Source organism: Pan paniscus, chromosome 3 (assembly GCF_029289425.2).
Source record: "Pan paniscus chromosome 3, NHGRI_mPanPan1-v2.0_pri, whole genome shotgun sequence".
NCBI lineage: Eukaryota > Metazoa > Chordata > Mammalia > Primates > Hominidae > Pan > Pan paniscus.
In genome coordinates, this window is record NC_073252.2 from 69,900,047 (window position 1) to 69,915,530 (window position 15,484).

A 15,484-nucleotide genomic window follows, 5' to 3' on the forward strand; every position below is an offset into this window, starting at 1 on the left:
CGTCTCCTTCAGTTCTGCTCTGATCTTAGTTGTTTCTTGCCTTCTGCTAGCTTTTGAATGTGTTTGCTTTTGCTTCTCTAGTTCTTTTAATTGTGATGTTAGTGTGTCAATTTTAGATCTTTCCTGCTTTCTCTTGTGGGCATTTAGTGCTAAAAATTTTCCTCTACACATTGCTTTAAATGTGTCCCAGATAATTGTGGTATGTTGTGACTTTGTTCTCATTGGTTTCAAAGAACATCTTTATTTCTGCCTTCATTTCGTTATTTACCCCGTAGTCATTCAGGAGCAGGTTGTTCATTTTCCATGTAGTTGAGTTGTTCTGAGTGAGTTTCTTAATCCTGAGTTCTAGTTTGATTGCACTGTGGTCTAAGAGACAGTTTGTTATAATTTCTGTTCTTTTACATTTTCTGAGGAGTGCTTTACTTCCAACTATGTGGTCAATTTTGGAATAAGTGCATTGTGGTGCTGGGAAGAATGTATATTCTTTTGATTTGGGGTGGAGAGTTCTGTAGATATCTATTAGGTCCACTTGCTGCAGAGCTGATTTCAATTCCTGGAAATCCTTGTTAACTTTCAGTCCCATTGATCTGTCTAATGTTGACAATGGGGTGTTAAAATCTCCCATCATTATTGTGTGGGAGTCTAAATCTCTTTGTAGGTCTCTAAGGACTTGCTTTATGAATCTGGTGCTCCTGTATTGGGTGCCTATATATTTAGGATAGTTAGCTCTTCTTGTTGAATTGATCCCTTTACCATTATGTAATGGCTTTCTTTGTCTCTTTTGATCTTTGTTGGTTTGAAGTCTGTTTTATGAGAGATTAGGATTGCAACTCCTGCTTTTTTGTTTTGTTTTGTTTTCCATTTGCTTGTTAGATCTTCCTCCATCCCTTTAGTTTAAGCCAATATGTGTCTCTGTATGTGAGATGGGTTTCCTGAATACAGCACACTGATGGGTCTTGACTCTTAATGCAATTTGCCAGTCTGTGTCTTTTAATTGGAGCATTTTGCCCATTTACATTTAAGATTAATATTGTTATGTGTGAATCTGATCCTGTTATTATGATGTTAGCTGGATATTTTGCTCATTAGTTGATGCAGGTTTTTCCTAGCATCAATGGTCTTTACAATTTGGCATGTTTTTGCAGTGGCTCGTACTGGTTGTTCCTTTCCATGTTTAGTGCTTCCTTCAGGAGCTCTTGTAGGGCAGGCCTGGTGGTGACAAAAATCTCTCAGCATTTATTTGTCTGTAAAGGATTTTGTTTCTCCTTCACTTATGAAGATTAGTTTGGCTGGATATGAAATTCTGGTTTGAAAATTATTTTCTTTAAGAATGTTGAATGTTGGCCCCCACTCTCTTCTTGCTTGTAGAGTTTCTGCCAAGAGCTCCACTGTTAGTCTGATGGGCTTTCCTATGTGGGTAACTTGACCTTTCTCTCTGGCTGCCCTTAACATTTTTTCCTTCATTTCAACTTTGGTGAATCTGAAAATTATGTGTCTTGGAGTTGCTCTTCTTGAGGATTATCTTTGTGGCGTTCTCTGTATTTCCTGAATTAGAACATTGGCCTGCCTTGCTAGGTTAGGGAAGTTCTCCTGGATAATATCCTGAAGAGTGTTTTCTAACTTGGTTCTATTCTCCCCGTCACTTTCAGGTACACCAATCAGACGTGGATTTGGTCTTTTCACATAGTCCCATATTTCTTGGAGGCTTTGTTCATTTCTTTTTACTTTTTTCTCTAAACTTCTCTTCTCGCTTCATTTCATTCATTTGATCTTCAATCACTGATACCCTTTCTTCCACTTGATCAAATTGGCTACTGAAGCTTCTGCATGCATCACAAAGTTCTTGTGCCATGGTTTTCAGCTCCATCAGGTCATTTAAGGACTTCTCTACACTGGTCTTTCTAGTTAGCCATTCGTCTAATCATTTTTCAAAGTTTTTAGCTACTTTGCGTTGGGTTTGAACATCCTCCTTTAGCTCGGAGAAGTTTGTTATTACCAGTCTTCTGAAGCCTTCTTCTCTCAACTCGTCAAAGTCATTCTCCGTCCAGCTTTGTTCTGTTCCTGGTGAGGAGCTGCATTCCTTTGTAGGAGAAGAGGCACTCTGATTTTTAGAATTTTTAGCTTTTCTGCTCTGGTTTTTCCCCATCTTTTTGGTTTTATCTACCTTTGGTCTTTGATGATGGTGACATACAGATGGGGTTTTGGTGTGAATGTCCTTTCTGTTTGTTAGTTTTCCTTCTAACAGTCAGGATCCTCAGCTGCAGGTCTGTTGGAGTTTGTTGGAGGTCCACTCCAGACCCTGTTTGCCTGGGTATCACCAGTGGAGGCTGCAGAACAGCAAATATTGCAGAACCACAAATGTTGCTTCCTGATCCTTCCTCTGGAAGCTTTGTCTCAGAAGGGTACCTGGCTGTATGAGGTGTCAGTCGGCCCCTAATGGGAGGTGCCTCCCAGTTAGGCTACTCAAGGATCAGGGACCGAGTTGAGGAGACAGTTTGTCCATTCTCAGATCTCAAACTCTGTGCTGGGAGAACCACTACTCTCTTCAAAGCTGTCAGACAGGATGTTTAAGTCTGCAGAATTTCTGTTGACTTTTGTTCAGGTACACCCTGCCCCCAGAGGTGGAGTCTACAGAGGCAGGCAGGCCTCCTTGAGCTGCAGTGGGCTCCACCCAGTTCGAGCTTCCTGGCTGCTTTGTTTACCTACTCAAGCCTCAGCAATGGTGGCCGCCCCTCCCTGCGCCTCGCTGCCACCTTGCAGTTGGATCTCAGACTGCTGTGCTAGCAGTGGGCGAGGCTCCATGGGTGTGGGACCCTCTGAGCCAGGTGCAGGATATAATCTCCTGATGTGCCATTTGCTAAGACCATTGGAAAAGTGCAGTATTAGGGTGGGAGTGTCCCGATTTTCCAGGTACTGTCTGTCACGGCTTCCCTTGTCTAGGAAAGGGAATTCCCAGACCTCTTACACTTCCTGGGTGAGGCAATGCCCTGCCCTGCTTCAGCTCGTCCTCCGTGGGCAGCACCCACTGTCCAACAAGCCCCAGTGAGATGAACCTGGTACCTCAGTTGGAAATGCACAAATTGCCTGTCTTCTGCGTCACTCACGCGGGGAACTGTAGACTGGAGCTATACCTCTTTGGCCATCATGGAACCTCCTCCCTCCTCAGTATATTGAGGTTTTCGTAATGGGAAACCAGTAACCTAGGGATTTGTGTATTCACAATAACAGGAAACCAATAACTTAAGGACCTGTGCGTTCACTTTTACTCTGTCTTTTTTGGTGTTCTTTTTCTCCCACATGGAGCCTGCAGGCTTGCTGAGGTCTAAATGTTTATTTTCTCTTTTCCCAAAAGGATGAAAATGTTGATAAAGTACCCTTTGTGCTTGCCTGGGAACACAAATATCTTCTTGTCCTTTGATCCTAAGAAATGGATGAAGAAACTCCAGGGTGAATGCATAGAGTGAGTGTTCTTTTTAACAGAAAGAAAGATTTTTTAACTTATTTCCTGTGTCTCTGTTTATTGGTTAATTGTTGAATAAAAATTACGTAAGTAAAATAATTATTTTTTTGACATTAGACACAAATCCCCCAAAATGATGATTAAACACTCTACAAGATATTTAACACAGAATATTTTTCTTAACTTTAACACTACTTCACTAGATGCATGTATTTTTCAATGTTGAAGGTAAAGTTATTTCATACAAATTCTCCTGAGAAAATGTCTAGCTAAAAAACTAACTGAATTATATCAGCATATCTGACAAAATGCCTGTATCTACATGTTTTCTACTATGTGGGGAAAGCTGCCAAAATCAGGACTAGAGGGGAAAAAGATCTACAAATTTAAGCTGGGTTTAAACACATGCAGTGATACAGCGTGAAATTTAACTTCAGGAATGTTGATAAAAATATACCCAAGGTAGATTTGTATCTCCAGAATCTATAAGAATCAGTCCTTTGTGGATAATATCCTTCTTTGCATAAGTATCTCTTCTGAAAAAAAGTGTAAAAGACTTAATCTGCCTTTCAAAAAAGAGAAATGGTAGTACATACACTGTTTAGTAAGCTGTTTTATATTCCATGACAATTGAAGTTTAGCAGTAACCATATTTGTTAAAAATTGTGAAATGTTTCTTGGGGCAAATTTCAATTAAACAAGTACCTAATTGGTTGTATAATTACAATCAGTTAAATAATGCCACTCAACTATCATGAATAATTCAGTCTCCTTTCATAAGCAGTGAAATAAAGTGATTTTCCCTGACTTCTCTCTGTAATCCAATATTTGGTCAGCTATGGGAAGTTTCAAAAGATTATTCAGATTTTAATTTAGAAATAAGAACAATGCTGGCCGGGCATGATGGCTCATGCCTGTAATCCCAGCACTTTGGGAGGCCGAGGCAGGCAGATCACGAGGTCAGGAAATCGAGACCATCCTGGCTAACACAGTGAAACCCCATCTCTTTTTTGTACTAAAAATACAAAAAAAAAAAAATTAGCCAGGCATGGTGGCAGGCTCCTGTAGTCCCAGCTACTTGGGAAGCTGAGGCAGGAGAATGGCATGAACCCGGGAAGTGGAGCTTGCAGTGAGCCGAGATCATGCCACTGCACTCTAGCCTGGGTGACAGAGCAAGACTCCATCTCAAAAAAATAAATAAATAAATAAATAAGAACAATGCTGAGAACACTTATGTTATGAAGACAAAATTTCACTCGTTATATCAGTTCTTAGCTATTGAGAATGAGAGTTTTCTTTTCTCATCTCATTCATCAATTTTATGTTCTAAAATTGAATACTGTGATGATTTTGATGTGCCTGATCACCTCAATCACTTGTAAGTTTAAATCTGAGCACTGAATGAATTTATGAAATAAGCAATTTGAGTCATAGGGGTAATCAAAATAACTGGACTGCAAATGATTGGTCTGGTTATGAGGTCTTCCTAGCAACCAGATTGAATAACCCAATCAGCAATCAAATTTCTCTGCTCCATCATCCAAGCAATTGGGCAAAATGAATCAAGGATCTCAATGGCCATGTGGTTTATGGATACCCACTGTGTTTCTAATCATATATATAGCAATATTACTTGTATTTCTCTCTTTATTCATTGTTTTTCATGATTTGTTTTTCTGCCCTATTTATTTTATTGTAACTTTATTATTTTCATTAAATATGTAAGTACATGTTTTAAAAACATTGCCATTACTATGCTAATTTTAATGTCTTCATATAACAGCTATTTATTTTACAACTTGCTAGGGAACTTACAGAATTCAGAATTTTAAAGATGACACTTTGTATCTCGTTGGAATTTACCCACTTAAATGAGAAGCCCTAAAAGGTTGATATCAAAACAAACATTTGGCTTGCTCAGGGGAGTACACTGGTTGTGCTGCAGCATATTGGGGATGTCAGGCAACTTGATTTTTACTTCATTCCCAAAAGCAAACACACTGACAACCTAAGTGATAAACTATTATCATCTCCACACCAGAGATTGTTAATGTGATTTATCCTGGAAAGGTTCTGCTTGCTGCAATTTTTGGTGTTGGCAATGAAAATGGAAATGTATCTTATGATCAAGCTATTTCCAGTCTACCAAAAATATGTTTTTACTGTTTGCCATTTTATTTTTATAAAATAAAGGGCAAAACTAATAGTAAAGAGAAAACAAAAATAAATATTAATAAGTGCAAAATGAATATATACACATGAAAATATACGTGTGTGTGTGTATTTTTTGGAGAATATAAGAAATAAAGCTAATCAGTTGCCATCTAAAACTATTATGCAGTTGGTTCAGATAACATAAGAAAATAGCCTTACCAAGAAAACTATTAGTATCATCTTGTAGTATTAGATTCTCAGAGCATGCTTCCTTGGGTCATGTATGTATCTTTATACATGAATTTTACCTGTCCCGGTAGAAAATATTTATTACTTTGCATCTTTTTTAAAATTATTATTATACTTTAAGTTTTAGGGTACATGTGCACAACGTGCAGGTTTGTTACATATGTATACATGTGCCATGTTGGTGTGCTGAACCCATTAACTTTTCATTTAGCGTTAGGTATATCTCCTATCTCTGAATGCTATCCCTCCCCCCTCCCCCACACCACAAAAGTCCCCGGTGTGTGATGTTCCCCTTCCTGTGTCCATGTGTTCTCATTGTTCAATTCCCACCTATGAGTGAGAACATGCAGTGTTTGGTTTTTTGTCCTTGCGATAGTTTGCTGAGAATGATGGTTTCCACCTTCATCCATGTCCCTACAAAGGACATGAACTCATCATTTTTTATGGCTGCATAGTATTCCATGGTGTATATGTAAATTCTGTGCACTGTTGAATCAAATTTGATAAAAATTGATTACTGAAAAATTACATCAAATTATAAAGTAATGCTTCATAAGACTTATAAATAATTAAATGACATTTTTTATTAAAAATTTTTTAGCGGTCAGTCATCAGTATTGAAATAATAAAAATTAAACATCATGATGGTTGACAGTTGGTTCTAGAGTTACTACTATAGAGATGAATAATTCTAAATAATATATCCATTTTGAGAAAAAAGTGGTGTGTATATTTTGTTTGTCTAAAGTTTTAAAAATAAACACTCAAAACTAATTCATTAGAACGATAATATGCAATAATTATTTTTTGAAGAATACACCCCAAAAGAGTCTTGCAAAAGCTTGATGTAAATTTTGCATCTAGAAGCTGCATGCAGTGGCTCACACCTGTAATCACATCACATTGGGAAGTCGAGGCAGGCAGATCACCTGAGGTCAGGAGTTCGAGACCAGCGTAGCCAACATGGTGAAACCTTGTCTCTGTTAAAAAAAAAATACAAAAATTAGCCAGGTGTGGTGATGAGTGCCTGTAATCCCAGCTACTTGGGAGGCTGAGGCAGGAGAATGACTTAACCAGGGAGGTGGAGTTTGCAGTGAGCCGAGATTGTGCCACTGCACTCCAGCCTCTGCATCAGGAAGGAAACTTCATCTCAAAAATATATATATATTTTGCATGTAAAGGCACTCACATTTCTTTTCAGAACTATTTATTCATGTTAACATCAAAGATGATGACTTCTGAAGAATTATGATTCTGTCTATAGATGCAATGGTATACTCACTTGTTGGCTGTAACCTCTGAAAGCTGGTAAGAAAATATTTACCAAAATAATTAAAATAGCTCTCTAAAACAATTGATAGTTTTGTATCTTTTGAAAACAGACAGATTTCCTGGAATGTCTTAGAAAAAATACTGCAATAGCGGATCAATATTAATATTCATGGAAGACCCTAAATTGCACATCAATCCATCATCATTTCTTGTCTTTCATATGCTTTCTCTCTCTTTCTCTCCTCCCTTTCCCTCTCCTTCTGTCAAAACAGACACAGAAATACACTCCACATGACTAAATGGTCATTAATTTAAAAATAATGTTTTGAATATGGAGGGCTGAAACAATCAGAGGTACTAAGTTTTTATTTCAACACAAACAGAGCGTATTTGAAAAGATGGAATTGTATGACACATATATATTAAAAACTAATTTAAATGCATCAAAATATAATAAAGACTCTAAAGATTAGTCAAAATAATTTGTCAAATCACTTATCTTTTCCAGAAAGGTATGCTAAAAAATGCACATTATTTTATCTGGTTGGAATTGAGTCAGAAAGTAAAATATGCAAGGTTTAAGGATAATGAACATGACTAATTTCTCATTAGCATCTTTTTTTTCTCTAAAATACTATAATTTTCTTCTGTCTTTCCTCATATATAATGATTTTTAAATCTATATGAGTTTTATATAGATTACCCTTGTCATTTACTCTTGAAGCTTTTCCAGCAAGGTATTCAAATAATATTAGGGACACTTGAGAACTTAACAAAAAAATCAATTAATAATCATCGAATATACTATGCCAGATGACATCTTTGTTCATTTATTTTATGTAAATTCACTTCATGTTCTAATTCATGACAAAATTGTAATCAAAGTTGTAGGTGTGGATCCATGGATCCAAAATTCATTTTCGTGAAATGTATCCTATATTCTTCTTTGTTTTGCATTCTGACTCCCCCCCAATAAAAACAAATTAACTTACAAGAAATAATATTATTTTGCCTTTTCAATGGAAAATGTAAAACATATATAAATATACACACGCACACACATACACACAAGAGAAAGAATAAAATAATACCTATGTACCCCTTATAAAACTTAAAAACAATATCAATTTTAAAACAATCTACTTTTCCCTTTACTACCACCCATATGACCTTCTATGTTCTTTTAAATCAAATTTCAGAAATTATATCATTTTATCTATAAATTAGGTGTTACGCATTTATGAGTAACAAGGACTCTACTTTTACACATAACTCCAATGCTACTGTGGCCCACATCCCAAATCAGTACTAAAACAATAATACCTTAATATTATCAATATTCATATTACTCAAATTTTTTGATAAAATTTACTTTTGCTCCATTTGTTAGGAGTATTTTGTCTCAAAGACAGTCTTAATCTTTTGTGTTTCCCTCCATCTTTTTTCCCTTGCAATTTTTGTTGCTGTTTTTATTACAAAAAAAATGGTCGTTTTTCTCATAAGGTTTCCTATTAGTTGGAATTGCTTCCCTATGTTGTGGCTTAACATATTTTTCTCTTAATGTGTCCCTTGAAAATCGGTATTTATATCCAGAGAATCACTGAGGTTGATTTTTGGCAAGACTACATCATAGGAGGTATTATATATTTCCATCATAAAATATAAAATGCCTTGTTATTCCTTTATGTGTTTTTAGCAGCCTTTTATGACTATTGTCTGCATTCATTCATTTTTTTATGTGTCGCAAAATTCTTTAGTTGTGAAATAGAACATTTTTATATTTAAAAATCCTCTCTTCTATTGTGTTACCCTAGGTAAAATTCATAAAGAAAGGGTAAGATAAATGGTTGATTCTTTTCAATCTTTTCTCAGTTTCCCAAATAATCAGTTAATTTCTCCATATATTTCAAAAGCAATCAAGGAGTGTCTTAGTATCATTATAAATTTATGCGTTTATCAAATTTAATGCACTTTAACCCATTGTACTTACAAACCTTATTGGTGTTCAAAAATGTACCTTTTTAAGTCAGTAGGAAGGGATCCTGTTTGAATCTTTTTAAACTGCTTCAGAAAAGAACATAAGAGTTGAGGGAGTGAAAATTTAAAACTAAATAATTATTAAAATGCCCTGACTTAAAAAAAAACAAAACAAAACTTGGGATTCAAAGATAATGAAAGAATGCCTTGGGCCATTCTGAAGATAAAGCCAAGATATAATGAAGAGAATTTAGTCTAACCCTTGATATTTCTCATTGCAACAGTCAATGCTGTGAAACGTAGAGTTCTTAAGGAAAGAAAGTGACCCCAAAACTGTATCCGTATAAACTATCATTCATTTAAGAGATGAATATATGCATATCCTCTTCTCATATTTCGTGAATAAGTTGAGGATGTAGTTTTCTCCTGAATTCTTTTCAAAGAAATATTTTGTTTGAAAGGTGAGCTAAGTAAGGCAAAGAGGCTGGGGTCAAAAGAAAGCAACTTAGAGTAGTAAATAAGAAAACTCAAATGGGACCAAAATATTAAGAATATTGTTACATAACAGAACTTAGTATTAAAACACTCAAATAATAGTAATAATAATAATAAACTATTAATTCTAAAATTCACAGATGGGAAAGTTAATGTGTGAGGTAGTATATGATAGTTTCCTAAATTATATTGCTAAAAAAGGATTTTTCTTATAGTACATATCAATTACATAGGAAAAAATTAGAGCAAATTATGAGAGGCAAGATAATCAAATAAATTTGTAATTTTGCAAAAGAAAAAGAAATAAGAATACAGTAAAGGAGAAAATGTGCTAGCTGTAACAGTGCTTATTTGAAGACAGATTAAAAATGCTGTCTAAAGAAATAAATAGAAGATTAACAGGTAACATGTAAAATTGAGTTTGTAAAATTAACTACTAGAAAACAAACATTACAAACTCAATATTCAATCAAAATACATGTAAACATACACACAAAAGACAAAGCAATACATATTTTATGATTTTTAAAGGTTTGAAAGTTGAGATTCTAATAAACCTATATGGCAAAAATAAGACTCTGTCAAAGAATATATGTGGTCTGATCTCATCTATTAAAGGTAATTTTATCCTATTGCATCTCGAAACAGAATATTAATCTTCCTCGGGTTACAAACTATATTAAAGTGTTTTAGAAAATATTGAAAATGTAAGGATTGGGATTAGCATGTGAGACAAATGTTTAAAAAAAACCAGAAAACAAAGCAAAATAAACCATTATTATTCATTATGCTAAGTAAGTTATAAATTACTTTATAATAATATTAGAGGGTCAATTTTCAATGTGGTGACATAGTCAATGATATCTATGCAGCATACTTGAAATCACTGAATATCATGACTAAAGAAGACAAGAAGTAAAAAAGGAAATAGAAACACATTACTAAAATTTTTAAATACTCATCTTGATTCTTGATAGACCAAACAGGTTAAAATGAATACAATCTAAAGAACATACATGACTGGGCTTGATGGCTCACGCCTGTAATCCCACCACTTTGGGGGACCAAGGCAGGTGGATCACCTGAGCACAGGAGTTAGAGACCATCCTGACCAACATGGTGAAACCCTGTCGCTCCTAAAAATACAAAAATTAGCTGCGCGTAGTGGCAGGCGCCTGTAATCCCAGCTACTTGGGACGCTGAAGCAGGAGAATCACTTGAACCCAGTAGGTGGAGGTTGCAGTGAGCGGAGATCACACGGCATTGTACTCCAGCTTGGGTGACAAGAGCAAAACTCCGCCTCAAAAAAAAAGACAGTGGTGTTCACTTAATTAAAATATAGTGACATATGAAACTTGAAAAAAGAAAATATATAATTTCGTTCAGTCATAAAACACTAACAAAACCCTCAATAAATAGCAAAACTTAGAAATTATGCAGATGAAATTCTTTGATGACAACATAGAAAAGTCCATAACTACAAAATCAGTGGTTGTCTATCTTTTTGTTTTGGTTCAGTATCCTTGATCCAAAAGATTTTCCTAGCCCTACTTTGTAGGGGTCGGGGTGGGGGAAGGCTTTTGATTTTTGCTTTTACCCTAAAAGCAATCGAGCTATGCCCTGTTCCTTGGGGACAGAATAACCAGGTTTATTTTTTTTCTTGTCATTGGGATGGTCATGCAATTCTTGAGATTTCTATATCCTAAGCAGAAGCAAACCTCTTAAGCAACTAAGTTTGGCTTTGTTTTGGAAAAATAAGTGACAGAAACAGTGTTGCTAAAAATAGAGAATGAAGAGTGTCATAATGAACTATTTTGGCTAATACATTTGCCTTAATAGGATATTCTTCCATTTTTGGTTCATTCATGCTGTACTGATTCTGCGAAGTCGGGATAGATCCCCACCACTCCAAATTTAGTAAGCTGTCAAGACTGATAATACCACACATGCACCAACAGAGTATGAAAGTTTATCACTCACAAAATGAGGCTTGCTAGGGAAAGCAGCGTAGGCTTCCAAGCAGGTTTGAAAACCATTTGAGAGACCAAGGAGAGAAGATTGGCTTTTTTTTTTTTTTTCCTTAGGAGATAGTGTTGATGAGGGTTTTGCGCGCATGGGCTTGGATTTGAACAGTTTGAACTTGTCACCAAGGGAAGGGGTATTTTGGCTTTCTCATCAGCTTGCCCAGATGTGGAGCAAGAGGTTTGAAAATGTAGTGAAGTAATTTCTGTATGGGCTTTTATTTTCTAGCTTAAACCAGAGGGCATCAAGTAAACGACATCACAAGGATCTAAGACTCTTTATAAATACCTCCGGAAATGGCTTCAAGAACTGGTAACACTTTATTATGATATCTACCTCTATACAAGAGCACTTGAACATTTTTATAGGCATCTTAGGAACACCAGAATTCTTCCATATACAGCTGTAATATTTCACTGATATACTGCAGAGTGGGGTTTACATAGATGGTATTAGAATACTGTGGAGATGCTTGAAACTTATGAAACAGTCTATGTGTTCAACCTAAATGACTGCTACCATACATTCCCATGGGAAATCTAAATCCTGGTATAATTCTGCTTCCTAAAGGTGTCTGACTTAAAGTAATGCTGCTGTTCTGACATGACAGGTTTATCGTTAGTTTTTTAGTTGTTTTAATACAAGCATATTAAAGAGGCATAAGTGGTAACACTCAGCCCATCATCTCACTTCTGTATGCCTCATATTTACTCCACTTTTAAGGTTTTGCCATTATTTTATTACCATATAAATACATATAAACTAAAAGCTTAAATAAATGAATTAATTTGCCAATTTTAATACAGGGACTTGACTTAAACTTGTTTCCTGATGTTGCTTATAAATATTCCTTATTTATAATTACCATTTAATACCCCAAAGATTTAGAGATGGTTGTTTAACTTATAACCTTAGAAAGATTTCAGCATGCCTACATAAGTATAGCAAGTATAAAAATTATTTAAATATAAGTCCATCTGTTTCCCAGGCAGGAATTGTGTGAAGGAGCTCAAACAATCAGACAGAGAAAATGAATGATTATTAACATAATGTTCTTTAGAGATACATAAGCTATGAATACAGTTGTGATTTGTTATAATGTTGCCCTCACATTTGGAAATAAGTTTAGTGGTTTTGTTCACTGTATTATCTCTTGTTGCTAAACATTATTATAACTTTGAAACTTTTTTAATCTCAGTATTGTTTGGGCTTGCTCATTTCAGTGCACTCAACTCTATTACTATTTTGAATTACAATGCATTTACCCAAAAGTCCGTGAAACCAATTAATTTGAGAAAACTTATATTAGAGCTCATGTAAGAAAATATTTTTAACATTGCAAGTGCAAAATTTAGTGGGGATGTGTTTATCTTCTTAAACACACAGGGCAGGATGTGAACTACCTAGCAAATGATAATATCTCCTTCAGTGTATTCTCAATCTACATAAAAAATATGTTTTTCTTTTTGTTACAATGCAGCCCTAATAAATGACACATTTCATAATGTTTGTTTCCATGTGTTTAAGGCAAGTTTGACAGTTTTTTTTTAATGTCCCTCTGTTATAACTATTTCAACACTCTGCAGCTATTAATAGATCTTACCATTCATTTTATTTCTTCTTATTTGAGTACTGCTGAGTATTGCTGGAGGATCACATGAAACAATTTAATTTTACCAGAATAACTTTATACTTACTGAAAACAGTCACTTTCCCGTCAGCCCAAAAGCTTCTAGGTGATTTTTTTTTTTTCAGTTTGTTTGCCTTTATTTAACTCCTGTTCAGGCTTTCTGCAGCATCTATTTCTCTTCCCTCCGGCTTCATGATCCTTAATCTTGATATCTTCATTTGTTAAAGATGTTGATTAAATTCTGTATGAGCATGATCCAATATATGTGTGTGTGCATGTGTGTCTGTGTATTTTGATCACTTCCTATTCACAATGTTGATGAAGAAGGAATTTCTTTGCCCTAAATGGTATAAGATGGCCAAACATACAAAAACCCAATTGGACAGATGAGATTGAGAGCAGTGTATCAGTCATATATGCTCATAGCCTGGGGAGGAGGCCACTGCATGCCACGCAGGGGCATGGAGTGTTGCGGTTAGGATTAGAGTGAGCCAGCAGGAACTGTGAGAGGGAGTCTTTGTCATAACAAGGCATTGGTTTGCACCCTGGATCCTGAGTGGGGTATGATTGCCTTGGGTGGAAAATTTCATGGGCTGGCAGGCAAGTAAAACCTATTTGGTTGGCTGGGCGCAGTGGCTCGTTCCTGTAATCCCAGCACTTTGGGAGGCTGAGGTGGGTGGATCACGAGTTCTGGAGTTCAAGAATATCCTGGCCAACATGGTGAAACCCCGTCTCTGCTAAAAATACAAAAAATGAGCCAGGCTTGGTGGCACGCGCCTGTAGTCCCAGCTACTTGGGAGGCTGAGGCAGGAGAATTGCTTGAACCTGGGAGGCAGAGGTTGCAGTGAGCCCAGATCATGCCACTGCACTCCAGCCTGGTGACAGAGTGAGACTATGTCTCAAAAAAAAAAAAAAAAAAAAAAACCAAAAACCTATTTGGCTAAAAACTAGGTGAGGTAAGCCTGGTTCTTATGATAGGGAAAGTAGTCTGGTGGAGAGTCTTTCCCACAGGCTAGGGGACATTACTGGTGGTAACATCGGAACTCATGGTTAGACTTTTAGGGTTATTTGAGGGCTCAAAGATGTCAAGGCAGCTCACAGAATTTTATGATACTGTAGTGTGTGTGTATTTTCAACTATTCTTTGTTTTAATTTGTGCACAGATAAAAAGGTGTTCCTTCATTTAAAATCTAAGCCCTTTAATATTCCTCTTCTTGATTCTTTACCAAATCTTCTGAGTCCACTTTTCATCAATTAACTCAGCTCTCTTGCATCATTAATCTCTTCAGGATTGGAAGTATAACCACATTTCTTCCACAATACTACTACTGCTTTAAGAGCAAGTAAAAAAAGCTTAAGATTTAAATTCAGAAGACCAACTTTCATCAAACAGTTCCATAAATTAGTAGGTATGCGAACTTATGTTTCATTATTCCAGCGAACTTTGGATATCCCTAGGTGTATTAGTAAGAGTAAATAAACTGAGCTGTCACAACAACGTAACAACAGACAATTCAGTGCCTTAAAACATAAAAATTACCTATCCCTTATGAAAAAAATCAGGTGCGATTTGTTGGAGATCTCCACACAGTGATTTAGGCAGTCTAGACTCCTTCCATATGTCCAATTTGACATAAGATTTATTGACTTCATATCAGCATTTAAGTGTTGTTAACTTTATGTAATAGTATTTAGATTAAGGATAAGTGCACTTCTAGTTGTAGGAAGGATAGCTGAATTACATTAGGCATAATTATGATCTTATTGTTGTCTTTATTTGAAGGTTATGTATGATTTCAGGAGACATGTATGGGTTCAAGTTGACAAGGGGTGGACTTGTGATGGTTAATATTGTCAACTTGATCAGATTGAAGGATGCAAAGTATTGTTCCTGAGTGTTTCTGTGAGAGTTTTGCCAAAGAAGATTCACTTACGAGTCAGTAGACCAGGAGAGGCAGACCCACCCTCAATCTGGTTGGGCACCATCTAATCAGCTGCTAGTGTGGGTAGAATAAAGCAGGCAGAATAAGTTGGAAAGAGCAGCGTTGCTGAGTCTTCCAGACTTCATGTTTCTCCTGTGTTGGAGGCTTCCTGCTCTCGAACATTAGATTCCAAGTTCTTCAGCTTTTGAACTCTCATACTTAACACCAGTGATTTGCCAGGAGCTCTTTGGCCTTTGGCCACAGACTGATGTAGGAGATCAGTCAGAGTGGTGGGAGAAACTA

The 15,484-nt window shown here is 36.0% G+C and overlaps 1 long non-coding RNA gene across 1 annotated transcript in view; it reads left to right on the forward strand.

Moving 5' to 3' along the window:
* The window catches only part of LOC129397601 (uncharacterized), a 38,935-nt gene extending 26,615 nt beyond the window's left edge, over positions 1-12,320 (forward strand). Inside the window, exons 2-3 of the long non-coding RNA XR_008625164.1 lie at positions 3,353-3,460; positions 11,858-12,320. This is a non-coding gene — a long non-coding RNA (uncharacterized LOC129397601). The remainder of the gene's footprint in view (positions 1-3,352; positions 3,461-11,857) is intronic.
* Positions 12,321-15,484: the final 3,164 nt, after the last annotated feature.